Genomic DNA, 12533 nt, shown 5'->3' with positions numbered 1-12533 from the left:
GCACTGACACGCTCAGCCACATTCTGACCCCTAGTGAGGCTCCCTTTGCTATGGATATGGCTGACCTGCCTGGGCAATATGCAGTGTCCTCCAATCAGCAGCTAAAGAAAGCTCTTTTTTCCCAGAATCCCCAGGGAGACCCTGGAGGGCTTCACCGTGTGTGTCACGCCCAGCTGTTTGCACTCTGGAGGTCAGTAATCGATGAAGCGTCTGTGATGTTGCTCCTCCGCGGGTTGTATCACTCAGGCTCAAATCAGCAAAGTGCAAATGGAGAGAGGAACACTTTCGATGTTTTACTTTGTTCTGTGAAATCTGTGACCCCCAAGGTGCATCTGGGTTCCCTGAGATGTCGATGGGCATCTTCTCATTGCCTGGAAATGCTTTTAACGCCATAAATTTGACTGAATTCTGGCATCGAACCTCAGCAGGGAGATTAGCATGAGGTCACCATTAGCACGGTGATAGCCCCGTCTCTTCACAACGAGGGCAGGAATCCAAATGTGGTACGAATGAAAGAACACGTTTCTTGCCATCGATGGCTGGGATTCTTCAGGCCTGAATTCTCCCCAGATCCTTTGCAGGTCCTGACACTGCAGGTGGGGTTAGCTGGCTAAGCGCCGGTGACTCATGGCTTCTCAGAAAAGCCACAGGAGAGAGCTAAAAGCACACACTACCCTGGGGCCTCTCTCCCTCTTGCTCACTCTCCCTCCCACTCCACCTCATTTCAGCAGCCTGGGAATGCACGGAGACCCAGAAACTCAGGAACATTCTCAGAATGGTCCTATAAGCCCAGAAAAGAGACTTCTAGCTGGATTTCAAATGTAAGAGGGCTGGTTTGGCCTGAAGGTAGAGCCCTACACAGCATGTGAAGAAATATTGACCTTTGGGGCTATTTATTATTTATTTGTAATTACTTAATTTAATTAGGATTTGTTTAGAGATTTGTTAATGTCCTTGGGCCCATGCGGCCCACATGAGGGAGCCACTGATTTATCGGCGCGTGAGATTAATGTGGTGTAACTTTCCAGGTCACATGACACAGTGGCTGCCTTTACTAGTCATGTTAACCAAAACAATAACAATCCATGCCCCGACCCTTCTGTCTTCCAGCTGGTTAGCGTGGCAGGGAATAAATATAATAAGCTAATCAATTCAATATAAATGTAACAGAACTTATATATTTTCGTCCTGATTAATCAATCCTTTAAGTAACAGTTTAATACATTATTAATTGAAAAATGTATTAATAATGTACACTGTATTATTCATAGAACATATTTTCTTTCACCATTATACTTATCTCTGGCAGTAATTTAGATTAACATCGCTGGCAAGTTAAAGCGAGTTAAAGCTTTTAATGAAAATGTCTCTGCGTTAAACGTGAGTGGATTCATTGCGTCTGAAGTGAGTCTTCAGGCTGAAAGCAGGATGTGCATGGGATCATGTGGCTGGGGTATGGGCAACTTTAAACTTTTAACCCAGAAGCCCTATTTAACCTTTTACACTCTGTGTGTATGTATATGGGTACTGTGACTACGCAGCCAAGAAGGTGAAGGGCTGGATTTCACCTCATCACAGCACCTTGATTAGGGTGCTGCGATCTGCGATCTGTGAAACGATCTGCAGAGATGTAACAATACAGAAGTCGGCAGCTTAACAAGCTGAGTGTCTCCAGCTCGGGGGTTTGGAGTCAGACTCGGTTGTGAGTCTCAGAGGCCGTCGGAGGGTCATGCCGCTGGAAAGGTGTCTCCAGCTTGGGGGTCTGGAGTCAGACTCGGTCGTGAGTCTCAGAGGCCGTCGGAGGGTCATGCCGCAGCAATGGTGTGATATTTTTCCCGGCGTGTTCTCTGGGCTGGCAGCTGTTCCTCGGGGAAGAGGTGCTGCTGCTCAACGGCATGTTTGGAGATCACGAGTGTGGGCTGCAGATTCTGCCACCACTGCTTCTACTGCCACCGCTGCTGTGAACTTATTTTCAGCTTTTCACTTAGACCTATATAAAGCAAATCCCCTTCAGATGGAGAGGGCTTTGAAACACCCGCGAGTCGGAAACGTAGCGGGCCAGGTTATGGCTTCCTGTTCACACTCCACGTACACGAGATATTTCACGTCGTTATGTAAGTGAATGGGGCTGATAGTGCACCCATCTTGGTAGCACTGCTCAGAAGCCGGGTGACACTGAGATTCTTCTGTCTGTGGCAGAGGTGATATTTGAATCAGTACCTGACACGCTACCTTTGATTAAGTCTGGAATGTTCTCCTGGTGTATTTTAGCTGTCTGGCAGGTACACACACACATCATGTATTCACAAGGACCATGTAGTGAGAAGGCAGAGGAAAAATGACTATTAATTCTTTTTTGGTAGCATCATGTGGGTTTTTTTTTAACACTTTTTGTGCCTGCAGGCTCTCCGTCCGTTGACACCCATCGACGTTACCATCTTTGTTTGTGATGGTTTCGTACGCACGCGCTTCCAAATCCCACTGCTTTTGCGGTACACTGTGGTTCCAGTGTCCAGCTCCACGGAGAAAAACGTGCACCAGAACAGAAAGGGGTTGCATCCCTGAATACGCACAAATAACCCCAGAAGTGGCTGTCACGCATTGAGCTAATCAAACGCTTTCAAGGGCTACAAACTTTACAGAATACTAAGGCATGCCCTCCTGCCCACCCCCCCCCCCCCCACACACACACACACATGGGACTTTACACAATTGCACAGCTGTAAACATAGTTACATACAGCTTTATTTTGGAGCTCTGGGGTGCTTAATTAAACAGCATTGGAAACAATGTTCTATGTTTCTCTAAACCCCCCCCCCCCCCCCACAGATGGCCCGTGGGGTTGTGTTCCCATTATTCCAAGTACACAATTATAATGGTCAAGTCACATTGTTTAATATGCAATTAAAAGATATTCTACCAACAGATTTTATGCTGAATAACAATAAGGAAGTAATTACAAAATGTTCACAGAGTCCTGGCCTCTGCTGCTCCAATCACTCAGTTAGATATTATTATGTGCAATAATTTTGTGAAGTGAATGGATTAGGTGGCTGTAATTAGGGTGGCATGCTGATGCCCTTTCATGACTGACTGCTGACTCGTGGAAATAAAAAATAAAGCATTGTGTGGCATCACAAAAGCCGAAGCGTTGGCCCTTTATCGTATGTATGTCTTCCCCATTCAAAAGGACAGCTGAAAGGATAAATATTGATAACAAAGCCTGTTTAATTAGCCTGTAGTCCTTTCCTTGATTCCCTTTCCAATATTCATGATGTGTTATGCTTGCAGTATTTATTTTGCTGCACCAAGGGTGCAGGTTTGGTTTCAACATCGATAGGGACCAAATCAACCCCAAGCCCCCCCCATGTGTGATCAGTAACACAAAAGAGTGGGTATTATGCCATATCAGGTGGTTGATTCAGTATTTATTTCTGTGTTTAGATGGATCTTTAGTGTGTAAAAAAGTTAAATGATACTTTAAAGCAGTGATCGTCAACCAGAAGATTTCAATTGACAGGGCGATCTTTAAAACATTGCCAGTCAATCGCGACATCCCCAACCCCTGAGATTACGCAGTCATCAAATCTTATGATGATTGCATCATTTCTGGGGGGGGGGGGGGGGGGGGGGGGGCTCTGCTCCCATGTAGCTGCGGTGACTTTGAGTACCGCCTGCAATTATGAAGTCATCACTGGGTAAGAAATAAGGGTTGACTGAAGACCACAGCCCTAAATGATAATCAGGACCTTCGTCTATGTGCTTCAGGCACGATTTCATTGCATCTCGTATTTAAAAGAATTTCACCCTGGGATCAATAAAGTACATTATATCTTAGCTTTTATCTTATCGAATCGCTGATTGCAGAACATCGCCCCGATTTGGTCAGTCAGCGATCGATAACCAAAATAAATGTGAATGATTATAAACTGTCTGCCTGCAGGTATATTATAATACCTATTCCGCATTCTTTTAATGCATTATCACAATTAATAAATAATACCCTTGATTAATACCATGATCCATATGGCAGTAATCAGTCCAAATGAAACTGGTATCTGAACTAGTTAAGCTGCAGGCAGCGATTTGGTGAAAAAAACTCATTACAAATTTTAAGTTCATAGTAATTATAGATGATCACATAACGGAAGAATGGAAATTGTATCTTATCCAGGGCGTCCCCAGCTTTGTGCCCCATGCTGTCTGGGATACGGGGTGAGCTCCAGTCCCCAACCCACCCCAAAGTCGGTGAAAGATGGATGGATGGAATTCGGATAGCATAGTGAAAAGCTCAACCACTTTAATCTGTGAAAAAAACTGTAGTTACTGCAACTTTCAACCGCTTTTGTCCTGTGTGATTTTAATTAACTATGGTTTAATGTTTCTTTAATGAAAAAGTAACAGCTTGACTGCTTCTCGAAGCCTTTCATGTATGTTAATTCAGTTTCCACTGAGTAGCGATTCATTATCCACAATCCTGCCTTTACAGTATTATGTATCAGTTCAGATTTCAATTTTTAAAGTATGCAAAATCTCACCTGTAAAATCTGATATCTCACAAATGTATCAAAGAAGTAGCCCATGTGATTGAATATGAGTATAAAGTGCACATGTTGAGTGTTGGCTGCTGAAAGGAGGTGACAGAGGTGCCGATATGTTTCTGTGGATGTTCGATAGGCTGTGCTGCTGTGGATTTGAGCGTGGTTCACATTACAGTGACCACCCCCCCCTCCCCCCCCGCAATTATCGCGGAAGTTACGTTCCAAACCCGTCAGCGATAGGTGAAAATCCGCGATATAGAAAGACCGTATAAATAAATATTTTTATAGTTTAAGCCTTAAATCGTAGGGCTTAAAACAAAATGAAAAGTTCACAAAAAGTTTACTCACAACAATCGGAGCACAAGCAAGGTACACGATAGGCGGAGAACTGTGCGAAAAATCCACCATACAGCGTGGGCGCGATAGCTGAACGCAATGTTTATGGCTGATTCCCCTGATATTCGGACAGACTCTTCGGCCTCTCTGGATCTCTTACTTGCCTTGCATTTCTGTAAAATCTCACATGTTGCATGCTAATTGTCACCCCTCTTCGACTGCTAACACACTTACTGGTAATTGGCATTCACCCTGATATGACTCAGCTCTCTGACTGTGCATGTAAGTGTGACCAAATCACTTCAAAGTCCTTTCTCCTGTGGTTCTGTTATTTTGGCCACCCCCTGCAGGAATTTACACATAATAAGGTATAGCAGTTATAGTTATTTTGGCTTGCGATGCTCTGTAAGTCCCTGCACGCAGACGTCTATGGACATAGACACTCCATCCATTCATTCATCTTCTTAATGCTTATCCTGCTTAGGGTCTCATACGTCCATCCATCCATGCACCCAGGGTGTCATAGACATTCCATTCATCCATCTATTCATCCACCCAGGGTCCCACAGATACTCCATCCATCCATTCTTCCATCCATACATACACACATCCATTCATCCAGGGTCACATAGACACTCTCCCTCCTCCACTAGACACTCTCCCTCCTCCACTAGACACTCTCCCACCTCCTCTTGCTTTGTTCCCACTGCACACCCTGATGTTGGATGATGGACCCTCCCTCAGAACATCACGCAGGGTGAGTTTCCCCCAAAATAATGTTATGTGTACATTTAGCAGGAATGCTGAGCAGCCCTCTGATTGCTCCTCTCTGAAGACGATGGGGGGGGGGGGGTTATATGGGTATTTGTATATTTCATTTCTCAGCACTGAGTTTTATGCAGGCTTTGTGACCTGGGTTGATCAGTCAGTCAGATGGAGATTTTATATGTCTGTCTCTCCAGCATCATGGAAATATCATCAGTCCATGGCAAGCCAGGACCCTGCTTCTCCATACAGAGTCACTTTATTCTTACCATTTTCTTCCACTATAGGCTGTTTACTGCACATGCCAACAGAATTCATGGCCGGGCTGGAGGAGCAGCTCTTGGCTTGTGTGTGTAAATAAACTGCATCTGCCCGCTAATGTACCATAAAACAGGCGTTCACAGCGACCGTCTCTTTCCAGGCACTAAATAATTAATGTACCCGGCTGTGCTGTCTGCGAAACGGGGATTCGAGAGGCGATTCACAAGGAATCTGATGCTAGCGTATGAAAATGAACTGAGTGGGGACAGGGCAGCCGGCAGACATTATGCGGCTGCTGATTACTGGGCCGCTCTTAAAAAGCAGCACGGATGTAGATATAAGCACAAGTCAGAGGAATTTAATAAACCACTCATTTTAAACCTGGGCAGGGCCATAGAGAAACAATATAAATGTATGTCCATGTATGTTGTCCCATATTCTGCAGAAGACTGTCACCTTCTGTTCCTGCTTGTTGTATTAATTATTGACTGTGACCGTGAACTTGACCGTGTCCTGGGTAAACAATTATGAAAAATGGATGGATAGATGGATGGATGGATGGATGGATGGATTAATAATGGGTCACACTGGTCTAATAAACAAACAATTACACAAAAGGCAAGCAAGCATAACATCTTGAGCGATTTTGTGATTTTGTCCAGCCCATTGACTGACATTACACTGGTGTGAGCTCTGGGCTCCTGCTGGATCTGTGGTGCTCAGGGTTGCTACAGAAGGCTGTGTGTGAGAGGCAAGTCCAAAAAGTGTCCCAGAGCAGGGATGATCCATGCCCCCCCCCCCCCCGTCTCAGGGGAATCTCTGTAGATTCGGGAGATTTAATGCTAAACATTGAGGCAGCACATAGCAACAGGAGCAGATGCAGGACCAAGGCGCAGTGGGTGCAGGGGTCATTAGAAATGTGACTCAGAATGTGCTGATTGCACCTGCTGCCGCATCCCATGTGACGGGAACCGCGATAAGCCGAAATGGCAGCCTGGCTGTCGCGAGGCTCTGCTCCCATTTAACTGCGGTTTCTTTCAGTGCCGCCCGCAACAATGGCAGACGATGTGTACCAGCGATGTGACAAGGACACGGCACTGATAACGTCCCTCGCTGAATACTTAGGAGCCCGCAGATGCCCGCTGTCTGAAGAGAGCGTCAGCCCCTCCCTATCAGAGCGACCCGTCCGAGCAGCTACGTTCATGAAAGACTGATTATGGTCGACAGACAGTGAACAGGAGTGTAAACAAGAGAGCTCATTGACTTCCAGCAGGCTTTCAGATTCACACACACACATAGCTATCTACATATGCCTCAGCCAAGGTCATGATGCCAGCATGCAAACACCAGCAAACAATGATCATAAATATATTTTCTCTTCAGTAATATGCCAGAGTATTATTAAGATAAGCACATTCACTAAACCCCACTTTATCTGGCACAGTGCTAATTCGCTAGCTGCTGGCGCTGCCGGTCACAAGCCGTGCTGATAGCAAGTTGGGGGCAGATTCAGGGGGTTTTTAGGTGATGGGGGGGGTGGGGGAGGTGGGGCTGTAGGGAGGGGGTTCAGGGTCCCACCTCTGCGGCTCTGGGGCCAGAGCAGCTGTTTAAACACAGGCTGAGAAAAGGCAAACAGCAGGAAGTGATGAAAGGGAGTGACAGCCGTCTCCAAAGCTAATTACAACTGCTAGTGTAGTGACCTCCGACAGAATAGGGCTGCTGAAAACTGTGCCGTCTGCCTGTCGACATTCCAGCTGCAAGCCGTGCGCCCGGGTCTGGCTGACCCCAGTACGGCTGAACTACAGGCAGGGAAAACACTTTATCAAGGAGACACTGGGATGGCCTAGTATTGTATATTCTCCTAGTTTACTTAATTTCAGTATAAGAAACTCCTCAACAGAGCTACAGACAATACATCATACTTCAGATATTTCATACTGTTCACTTATTTAATGCTGTGCAAATATCAAATTTTGTCCCAAGACTGAGCAGAGAACTTAAAACAGTATAAATCTGGATTTTTGCCAATTCCGAAATCATCTTCTTTCCAGAAGGAGAAATTTTGTGGATGAACCCTTTGTGCTGTTTACTTTCAGCTACTCTCTGGTTGTCAATAAATGTGTAGCCATTGAGAAAAATGTACAATGTTAACACAGATCCCATGTGCTCTAGCCAAGAATATCCATCCATCCATTTTCCAAATCGCTTATCCTACTGGGTCACGGGGGGTCTCGGAAGCAATGGGCACAAGGCAGGGAACAGCCCAGGACGGGGGGCCAGCCCATCGCAGGGCACACTCACACACCATTCACTCACACGGGCAGTAACTCCAATTAGCCTCAGCATGTTTTTGGACTGTGGGGGGGAAACCGGAGTACCCGGAGGAAACCCCACGACGACATGGGGAGAACATGCAAACTCCACACACATGTGACCCAGGCGGAGACGCAAACCCGGGTCCCAGAGGTGTGAGGCAACAGTGCTAACCACTGCACCACCATGCCGCCCTAGCCAAGAATATGACAATATGAATATGAAAGGTTCAAGAAGCTGGAATTAAAATTGCTAGCCTGAAGCTTAAAATTCTGTGTTCTCTGTCCTCAAACAGAGTACATTTGCTTGTATATATGAACCTTAATGAAAAACACATACAAAATGAATTTGGCTGCTTAAGCAAGACACACTGCCAGAGCGTAAGAACAAAAGAGTGTAAAGTTTACGTTAATGAAAAAGAAATGAGCAGCTGATCGCGTTCAGGAATCGGACTCTGATGGGTGTGGAGAGGAATCACTTTTTGCACAAAATGAGGGAGTCAGGAGTCCTGTGGAGACGAGATACTGGAAGACATGGATTTTACCAACATCTGAGAAGGTCAGGTTTGTGTGGCATGTGACAGTGCCGACAGATGGTGCTCATTTATGGTTTATCGTTATTGTTTCATTACCGTCTTTACTCCTTCGGGATCACTAATGTCTGTCTGTCCGTCCATCCATCTGTCCATTATCCATCCATCCATCCATAATGGCGGAAGGTGCTGGAGCAAATAGGCAAATGAGCTTTAACTGGAAAGGGGATGTTAAGCAAGAAGAATATCTGAACTTCAAGGTCAACAGAGTTACATTTGTTACGTTAGCATTATAAAGTTCTGCCTTATGTGCGCCTGCCTGCCTTGTAAAATCATCTTTGATGTGATGAAAATGCCTTGATATGATAAAGGATACGATTGTCCATGAAAACAGCATTTTGTTCCACTGTGAGGTGAGCCACCCTCTGATGCTCTTTAATACAGCCGCCTGAAATGTGGGACTTACCACGAGATGAGAACTCAAAAAAGCACTTAATACTAGGCTAGAGTGCAGCAGGAAATCATTCTGAAATACTGAAGGAAGATTACAATTTAAAACCTCAGTAGACAGGAACAAAAGATACTGGTCTAAGAGCGTTGTTCTTCTAATACTGCCAGCAAGACACATTTGATAAAAAGTGAGGAGAAAATGATAACTGAGCATTTACCTGAAGTAATCTGATGAGTAACCCTCTAGTAGGGCCCTCATGGGAGCAGGACGGAGGAAAGCCTTTTAGATATGTAGGCGTTTTCTGAGAATCTCTGACATGGTGTCATAGGGGAGCACATGCCTAGGTTTGGTGAAATAGTGTGGACACACAGTTATTAACTAGCACGCAGGGTGGAGGGGGGTGCAGCACCCTGTTGTCTCCTCGGGGGGCGCTGGGGAAGCTGTTTGGGAACCTTTGGCTGGGGAATCGCAGGTCATTCCAGCTTCCAGGCTGTTTTTGATCCTCTGATAGATGCCTTGGTGATCAGCTCACTCATAATAGTTAATGAATACACCAGACATAAATCAATGGATTTTTATAATAGATATGGTGCCCCGTGCAAGGGGGGGGGGGGGGGGGGGTTTACGTGCTCCTGGGCAACAGCACACATGATGTTATATCACCAAGAAACAAATTCCAAGCTTATTGTTGGCTCATGAAGTTCAGAAATGTATCTAACAGGGAAAATGTTGCTTTACAGTGAATACCATATTAAATGGACAATATACAGTCAGATTAATATATTAGGCCCTTATGGATAATTCGGGTGGATGTGTGTGTGTGTGTGTGGGGGGGGGGCACTGCTCGCTTACATCTCTAGGAGCCGTGTGATGGTAAGGAGATATGTTGAGGGGCAGGAGAATGAATGACTAACATTGTTAACGAATCAAATTAAATTTGGTCCTGTGTAATTAGCACATCAATGGCTGGTGTTTATACTTAATGTTTATTGTACTGGGTGTATCTGGCCCATCTCTGCACTGCTGGCACCCGCAAATCCCCCCCCCCCCCCCCCCCCCCCCCCCACCACCCTTTCACTAATGTGTGAGATAAAAAAAGCTGCATCGTCAATCTGCTAAGGAAACTATTCACCTGACTCATATAAACCGTATCTGCCTGTAATTAAAAAGGAGGATTCGCCAGTGCAGTTTATTCAAGTCTGAAATTCATTTAACATTTACACAGATAAAAAGGAATATGCATACTGTACTGTCAGCCCTGCACCATTTTCTGTCATGGCGTTTAAAAAAGTCAAAATCTCACATCAAGAAAAAAATGATGCCCCCTTTCGGGCCCAGAGACTTAAGCGCAGATAAAATGCGTTTGATCATGGCGGAGGAGTGCTGCAAAATCAAAGGAGCCAGAGGCGCTTCCATACGCGGCGCTGAATGTTTTATACACACATGCGATGGAGAGATTATTATTTCATATTTCATGTGCTGATTGACAATCTTCCACCTGGGACTCTCACTAAATATGCCTGTCGCTAGCTAACAAACATAACACCTTTCTGGAAGCTTATCAAGCAGGTGGCAAAAGAGAAAGAAAAAGGCTGGTCGTCTGAAGCCATTCCTCTTATTCTGCAAATGTGTCAGACACACACTTCGACTTTCCACCTGAAGACAAGCAAACAAATGGACGAATTTCATTTTGCTGTCTTAGAGTAGCCATCTTCTGCACAGAATCCTCTAGATCGGGGCTCTTCAACTCCGGCCCTCCATTCCAAATCCAGGCCTTGTTTTCAGTTCTCCCAGCTCGTTAGTTTAATAAGTACTGATTCTGATTGGCTGGAGGCTTCACACCTGGTTCACAGGTAAAGGCAGGCTGGGAATTCAGCAGTGCTTAGACCTTGAGGACCGTGATTTGAGTAGCCCTGGTCTGAATAATAAAAATGATAGAGCAATGGTACTCAGACTTCACATGACAGAGGCCCCTTAGGGCTGATATATTTGTCCTAACCCCTCTCCACCCCCTCACACACACATAGACACACAAAACGGTGTTCCAGATATGCAGTGTCATATTTTGTTTCTACTCATTTCACATGTTGCTTTGCCATCACATGTAACTCCACTAACAGCTACAAATTTCTCCATTGTTCCTTCAAACTTCATAAGCATTAACTGAGCACCTCTCCCATTGCATCATTGTGTCACTATTGACAACAGTTCAATGTATTCAACATGTGGTGCCTGTCTATTTTACACATTTTAATTATTTTAATTTCTGTCCCCAGTTCAAACCACACCTCCGGTTATGTTTTTTCCCTCTCCTGTGCTCCACCTGAAATTCCTTCGTGCCCCCTAGTTTGCAGACTTCTGGCATAGAGCATCGTAGATTCCCCTCGACATCACACCAGGATACACATTATCTCGACAGGAGCTTTCATGTTAAAGTGCCACATCGGGGAAGAGAGGTTTTATCAGAAGTCTTAATAAACTGGCTACATTTACCTGACTGTCTAAAAGGACGATTAATTCAAAATAATGATGTTCCTGAGGCAGCATGTGCAGGCGGGGGTTCGGGCAGCCTGCGACGCGGACCGCCGGCCCTGAGGATGAGCGCAGCTGCCGATGACATCGCCGGTAATCGCTCACATCGCCCGCAGACTGACAGACGCGGAGCTGCCGCCTTCACTGTCACGTCTGAGATGAGTGGAGATCCCTGTGCTGTCTGGGATGAGCGTTCCCGGGACCAGGAGGTAGGCGGGAGCGAGGAAATAAGAAAACGACAGAGAACCGAGTGCATTTCCGGTGACTGGTTAAAAATGCCTTCTTCATCCTGCGAAAGAAGTTGAGAACATATAGGGCCAGGAACCAGCTTCGCTACCAGTCAAGTTAAGATTATTGACATGGCTGCGAACACCTATGTGCAGAAGATAACTGGAGTACAGGAAGGTGTAGGGGAGATAGTGTAAGATGGATTATGATGAGGACTTGCCATCAGTGTAGGTGTCACCTGATCTGAGGCGCAGTGTAACACACAGTCCTGTCACAAATGACATTAGGCACGGACGATGTGACAGCCTGCTACCTGTCGCCTCTTTTCACTGGTATAAATGAGTACATCTGTCAAACATCTGTCACCCTCCTCCTAATCCTCAGACTCACCTGACAGCAGCTGTGGGCCCCCGCAGGTTTGAGGGTGACGTCTGGACAGGTGCCACCCCGCGAGGACCATCACCTGTCAGTATGACGTCTCTGCAAAGGAGTGTCACTCGGATGGCCTGATTGGCTGCCTCGATGTTGATCTTCTGTATGTTTCAGTCATGGTGACCTGACCTGAGTCCCCCAC

Source organism: Brienomyrus brachyistius, chromosome 1 (genome assembly GCF_023856365.1).
Source record: "Brienomyrus brachyistius isolate T26 chromosome 1, BBRACH_0.4, whole genome shotgun sequence".
In the NCBI taxonomy this organism is placed as follows: domain Eukaryota; kingdom Metazoa; phylum Chordata; class Actinopteri; order Osteoglossiformes; family Mormyridae; genus Brienomyrus; species Brienomyrus brachyistius.
The sequence above is the reverse complement of the archived record's forward strand: the minus strand, read 5'-3'. Positions refer to the sequence as shown.